Below are 6,077 nucleotides of genomic sequence, written 5' to 3' on the forward strand. Positions count from 1 at the left end.
ACGCATTGTGACAGCATATGAACTTTGGTTAGCAATCTATAAATACATTTTAATTTTTCTTTTTTCTCCAAAAATGATTTAAAAGAATGACTCAAAATAATCAGCTTTGAAATTCAATATCTATTTTTGCTGAACCTTGTACGAATTGATTTTTCTCGATGAAACGAACTTATCAAACAAACTCACCAAATGAACGCGAGTGTTAATAGTTAAACCACTTTTATAACCACACTCAATAAGTCCTAGGCCTGATATGTAGATGACATCAATAATAACAAAAAATATCAATATCATTTTGTAAAGTACTAACCTTCTAATGGCACATATCAAAAATTGAGCGCAATCATATTATTAGATTGCAAATTACAATTAAATAACTGAAGCTAATCTTTAAATGGCACTTATCAAAAATTTCTACCCAATCAGATTATTAGACCACAAATTACAATTATATAACGGAAGTTTATAAAGTACTAACCTTCAAATAGTACATATTACAAAGTAGCAATAAATATTGACATTAGCATTTCGTTCCAGTAAAATGAATATAAAAGTTGACGTTTCCTTACCTGCAGCGCTAATAATGACCAAGCTGAACGTTGCTTAACGAATGAACGAGAAATAATTATGTTGTATATGGGATACAAGTAAAATTGAAATCCATACGAAACCGTATTGTTGGTTTGGATCAATTCACTTCACAAAAAATAAGCAAATTTTCATTTTTAATATTTTTAGCAAAATCGGCGTTCAGTTCATCCGATTTCACTGAAATGAAATGTTTTCAAACAAAAATAAAATGTACGTTTTTTTTTTTTAAATAATAATTGTTTACTACAAAATTTGGACTTTTATATTTATTTTATTAGAACAAAATGTTTACGTCAATATTTATTTTTACTGTCATTGTGACATTTAATATATTACAAATCTTATAAATAAAGTTGAGCCGGTTTCTCTCTTTACATGATTGATATAGCTTTCTTAATGCAAGACACATGTGTAATCCTGTTTATGGCAAATATCGGTCGTTCTTTATCAAAAATGTTAATGCGTTTCAAAAGTTTTAGACTCGTGGCGCAGTAAGAAGTAAAAGTTCAATCTTCAGTGCGAGCAACATTCCAAATATAATTGCGAGTTTCTTAAGACTTCTATCAAATCAAACCAATTCTAATGTCTCAATCAGTTTAATAATTTCTTACAGTAACTCGGACATATCTGACTCTCATAAATTAGTCATACATAGATAAAGTCGAAGTAACTTTATTCACTTGCAAAACACTACTAGCATCACCACCAATGTACACCGGGACTTATTCTTCATACGATACTTTTCATAACTAACACCGTCATTCCGTCTTAAGAAAAGTGGACTAAAATTTCACGATATGATGGTTGTGTTATAATTCGAAAAAATAATCCAATTTGTGCTTCTATAAACAGTGAACTTTCTATTACTTAACACATACGCGATCGACTGGCGCTTTCTACTGCACCAGACATTTAAACTTTATACTTCAGTAACGTCTGAAGAAAATGTGGCAAGGCTTACCATCACCATGCCACGAAAAAAAAAATAAAATAAAAATCTTCATTTTCCTGATAAAGATTCTGTTATAAATCGAAATATCAAATTTAATTTTAATAAATAAATATGTTTATTTATTAAAAGAGATATTTTTTTACATGGGGGTCACCACTTATCAAGGCCCGAAGGCCATTCAGGGATAAGGGTTAGATTTTGCACTTGTTTGGCTTTAAACCGCTCAATTTTTGGAATCTCTCTCTCTCTCTCTCTCTCTCTCTCTCTCTCTCTCTCTATATATATATATATATATATATATATATATATATATATATATATAATTTTTAGAATGTGAGAGATTATATATAATTTTCAGAATGTGAGAGATTATATATAATTATTTCCACAGCCCAAAGGACGCCGAAGCCCACAAGAGCCACGCTACCCAAACGAACCGGAAGTCTAAGATTCGAGTTTCGCCCTCATTCTAATAGTTCTTTGGTTAGTGGAAAACAGCCCAAAGAACTATTAGAATAGAAGAATAATTATATATAATCTCTCACATTCTGAAAATTCTATAACAAAAATGACTTGTAAGGTTAGCTCTGCTGGATGGCATCGTCCTTTCGAGTTCAAAATCCCTACTTGTGAGACATCGGCTTGGGGGTCAGCTGGTTGGATGACCACGCCCCTTGTTGAGATGAAGTAGGTTTATTCCACAGCTTGATTTCGTCGCAGTTTGCTGTTAATAGAATTGCTTGCGTGCAGGGCATTTGCTCAGTTGGTTGAGTGCTTGCCTCGCATGCAGGATGCTCCGGTTTCAAATCCCAGGTGCGGATATGTCTGACTGATGAGCCTAAATGAGGGCGAAACTCGAGTCTTAGACATCCGGCTCGTTGGCTGGTATGGCTCTTGTGGGCTGCCGCGTTCTTTGGGCTGTGGAAATTATATATATATATATATATATATACTAGCATGGGTACCCAGCGTTGCCCGGGTGTTTGGAGGTGTATGCTGAGCAAAAAAAACCCCCCAAAACGGTCAATTTTTTAAAACTTGACCCCTATTATGACCCCTTAAAATTTTTTGTTTTGAGCTCAAATCAAGTAATCAAGTTAGATCCATGTCCAAGGTACCTATATCTAAAATTTCAAGTGTTTAGACCCAAAATTGTCGGAGGAGTTTGGTAGAGTTCGTAAAGGTAAAATCGTTGAACTTTGACCCCTTAACAGCCAAATCTCTGGCCGAAACCCGATTACAAAGATTTTCCCAAATCTCAGTACCCTGAATATCGAATTTCGAGTCTGTAGACTAAAAATTGACAGAGTTATTGCGTAGGGAAATATACACAGACACACATACAGACACATATACAGACACACAGACACGTTCATTTTTAAAGATATGCTAGCATTTCAGCCCGGCGTTGCCCGGGTGTTTGGATGTGTATGTTGAGCCAAAAAAAAAAAGTGGTAGTAGGAAGGCAGGCTCGAACCTGTACCGCGAAGGAGGAAAAGATCGAGGAAAAAACCTGAGGTCTTTGCTGTTACGATCACCGCCAAACCGGAAGTGACTTTTCAACCAAAACCGATTAAAAAGCTTGCCCTATCTCTGAATACACTTCATGTTAAATTTCAAATGTTTGTCTGAGTAATTTGATAGCGACCGCAGTGGTCAGAGTTAAACAATTAATAATAAAAGTTAATAGGGGTCAAAGTTAAAAAAAATTGACCGCTTTTTTTTCCTTTTTTTGCTCAACATACACAACGTACACCTCCAAACATCCGGGTAACGCCCAGCTGAAATGCTAGTATATCTATAAAAGTGAAAGTGTCTGTCTGTGTCCATTGCCCTACACAATAAACCTGTCAATTTTCAGTCGACAGACTCAAAATCTGATATACAGGGTATTGAGATTTGGGAAACTCTTTGTAATCCATTTTCGGCCAGAAATTTTGCTGTTAAGGGGTCAAAGTTCAATGATTTGACCTTTGAGAACTCTACCAAACTCCTCAGACAATTTTCGGTATAAACATTTAATAATGAAATTTTAGATATGGGTTCCTTTGACATGAATCTAACTTAATAATTTGATTTATGCCCAACATAATAAATGTTAATGGGGTCATAATAGGGGTCAAAGTTTAAGAAAATTATACCTCTGAGGTCTCTCCGAAATTACTCAGACAATTTCTGGTCTAAAAATTTGAAATTTTACATAAAGGGTATTCAGAGATAGGGTAAGCTTTTATTTACTTTGGGTCGAAAATTTGAGCTACCAATATATAAATGTATGTATGTATGTATGTTTGCATGTGTGCCTAAAACTTTCGACAGAGGCGACAGATTTTCACAAGATCAGTCTCGTTTTGAAGCCCGACCCTTCAGATGACAAATAACGAAAAATTGGCTAAAAACATTAATTTCTTCACCCTCAACGGAGCACTTTTCTACAGGGAGGGGTCGCATGTGTCGCCGATATTTTCGAAAGTCATCCCCTCTTTTCAATTGTCTAGTCTTGATAAAAACCTACGTCACTTCCGGTTTGACGGTTGCCGTAACAGCAAAGACGTCACATTATTTTCACATTCTTTTCCTCCTTTGAGGTACGGGTTCGAGCCTGCCTTCGTACTAATCACATTTTTATTTTTGCTCAACACACACCTCCAAACACCCGGCAACGCCGGGCACCCATGCTAGTATAAATATATATATATATATATATATATATATATATATATATGTGTGTGTGTGTGTGTGTGTGTGTGTGTGTGTGTGATCTAAGCTCCAATTTCTGTCCTATCGTGGCAATATTGCATCTCTGTGCCTGTTTTAAAAATATTTTAATGGAATGTGTTCCGATGAACTCGTTGCACTTGTGCCTCCTTGACAAATCTGCTTAGCAACAAAATCACACCCCTTCACTCTTGAGGTCCCTAAATGCCAGACAACTTTCCACTCTAATAGTTTCTTCCTTCGAACAACTAGACTTTGGAAATCCTTCCTGCTACCTGCTTCCCTGACTGTACTGATATGCAGAAGTTTAAATGTAATGTAAACCAACATCTTGTTAATCTTTCCTTGGCATGGCCCTAAATAGTAGCTCCTTTCCTCCAAATGGTGACATGCCTTGTTAGGGGTGAACATGAGTATATATATATATATATATATATATATATATATATATATATATATATAATTTAATTTTAGTTTAATTTAATAAGAATTTATCACTCAATGAGAACCCCTCCCTGGACTTTAGCCATCTGTCCCGAGCTATCCACTGCCATTGTATCAGGCTGCCCCTCTATCTCGTCCTTGGTCTCCCTTTTGGCCTCTTATATTCACAAGGTGTCCATTCTGTTGTCCTGATGGACCATCTGTTGTCATGTTGTCTGGTTACATGCCATGCATCTCTTGATGGCAGAATTGATGTTAATAACTGTTGTTTGTTGGCGGATCCAGATGTTTATGTTTCTGTTTTGTAAATTGATGCCCAACATTATCCTCTCCATCTTCCTTTGTGTCACTGCCAAGATTTCACTTTGGTGAGAAGTAAGGGCTCATTTTTCACTACCGTATATATATATATATATATATATATATATATATATATATATATATATATATATAGTAATTTATAAAATATATATGGCGATTAAGCTACACTGAATATTCGCTGTTTCATCCACTATAGGATTCGTTAGGCTTATGCGCGAATTCTGTGGTTGTTTCTCGTTTTTATATATGTTGAGGATTTTAGTTAGCCAATCATCTTTCTAGTATCCACCGCGCCCCTTCCTATCAGCCGATGGGCATGCATTTTATCGAACAAAGGATCTGTTTTAGAACTAGGTTAGTGGTTTAAGGCAGACGATTTTCCTCATTTCTGCTCTTTTTTTTATATAAATATACATATGTGTACACACATACATGCACACATACATACATATATATATATATATATATATATATATATATATATATATATATATATATACATATATGTATATTCATGTTTATTTGATTTATTTATTTGTTTGTTTTTCTATTGTTTTTGTTAGTTTTAAAGCTATTTTGTATCGCTATCCTAGAGTAAGTTTTATTTTGTGAACACAATTGTTTGCTATTTCTCGTCTACAGTTTAATAGATTTTGGGGTTCTTTAAAGTACAGGATAGCAAATTTTTCATGGAGGCCTAATTTACATGGGTCATCTAAATACCTTCACGTGGTAGCTTGTCTTATTATTTTCTATTCGACTACCGGCGAATGTCCGCTTTCTTTGAGTTCCCAGTATTTATTCGCTAGTGTTGTTTTTATACGGTGTTTTTTAATTTTGAATGTACTTTTGTGGTCATAGTATCGGGTTTTGAAATCTAAGGAAGTCATGCCTACATAATATTTCTTGTTTGGGTTTTCTTTTGCAAATATATTTTATAAATTACTAACTAGCTCTACCTATGTATTGAGCACTTTTGAAGTAAATACTTAAAGTTTAAGCATAAATCTATACTTCTGTATATTAATTTTATGTGAGTAAATTAAGTAAT

The sequence above is a fragment of the Euprymna scolopes genome, chromosome 5 (genome assembly GCF_053919585.1).
Source record: "Euprymna scolopes isolate OS-2025 chromosome 5, ASM5391958v1, whole genome shotgun sequence".
Lineage (NCBI taxonomy): Eukaryota > Metazoa > Mollusca > Cephalopoda > Sepiida > Sepiolidae > Euprymna > Euprymna scolopes.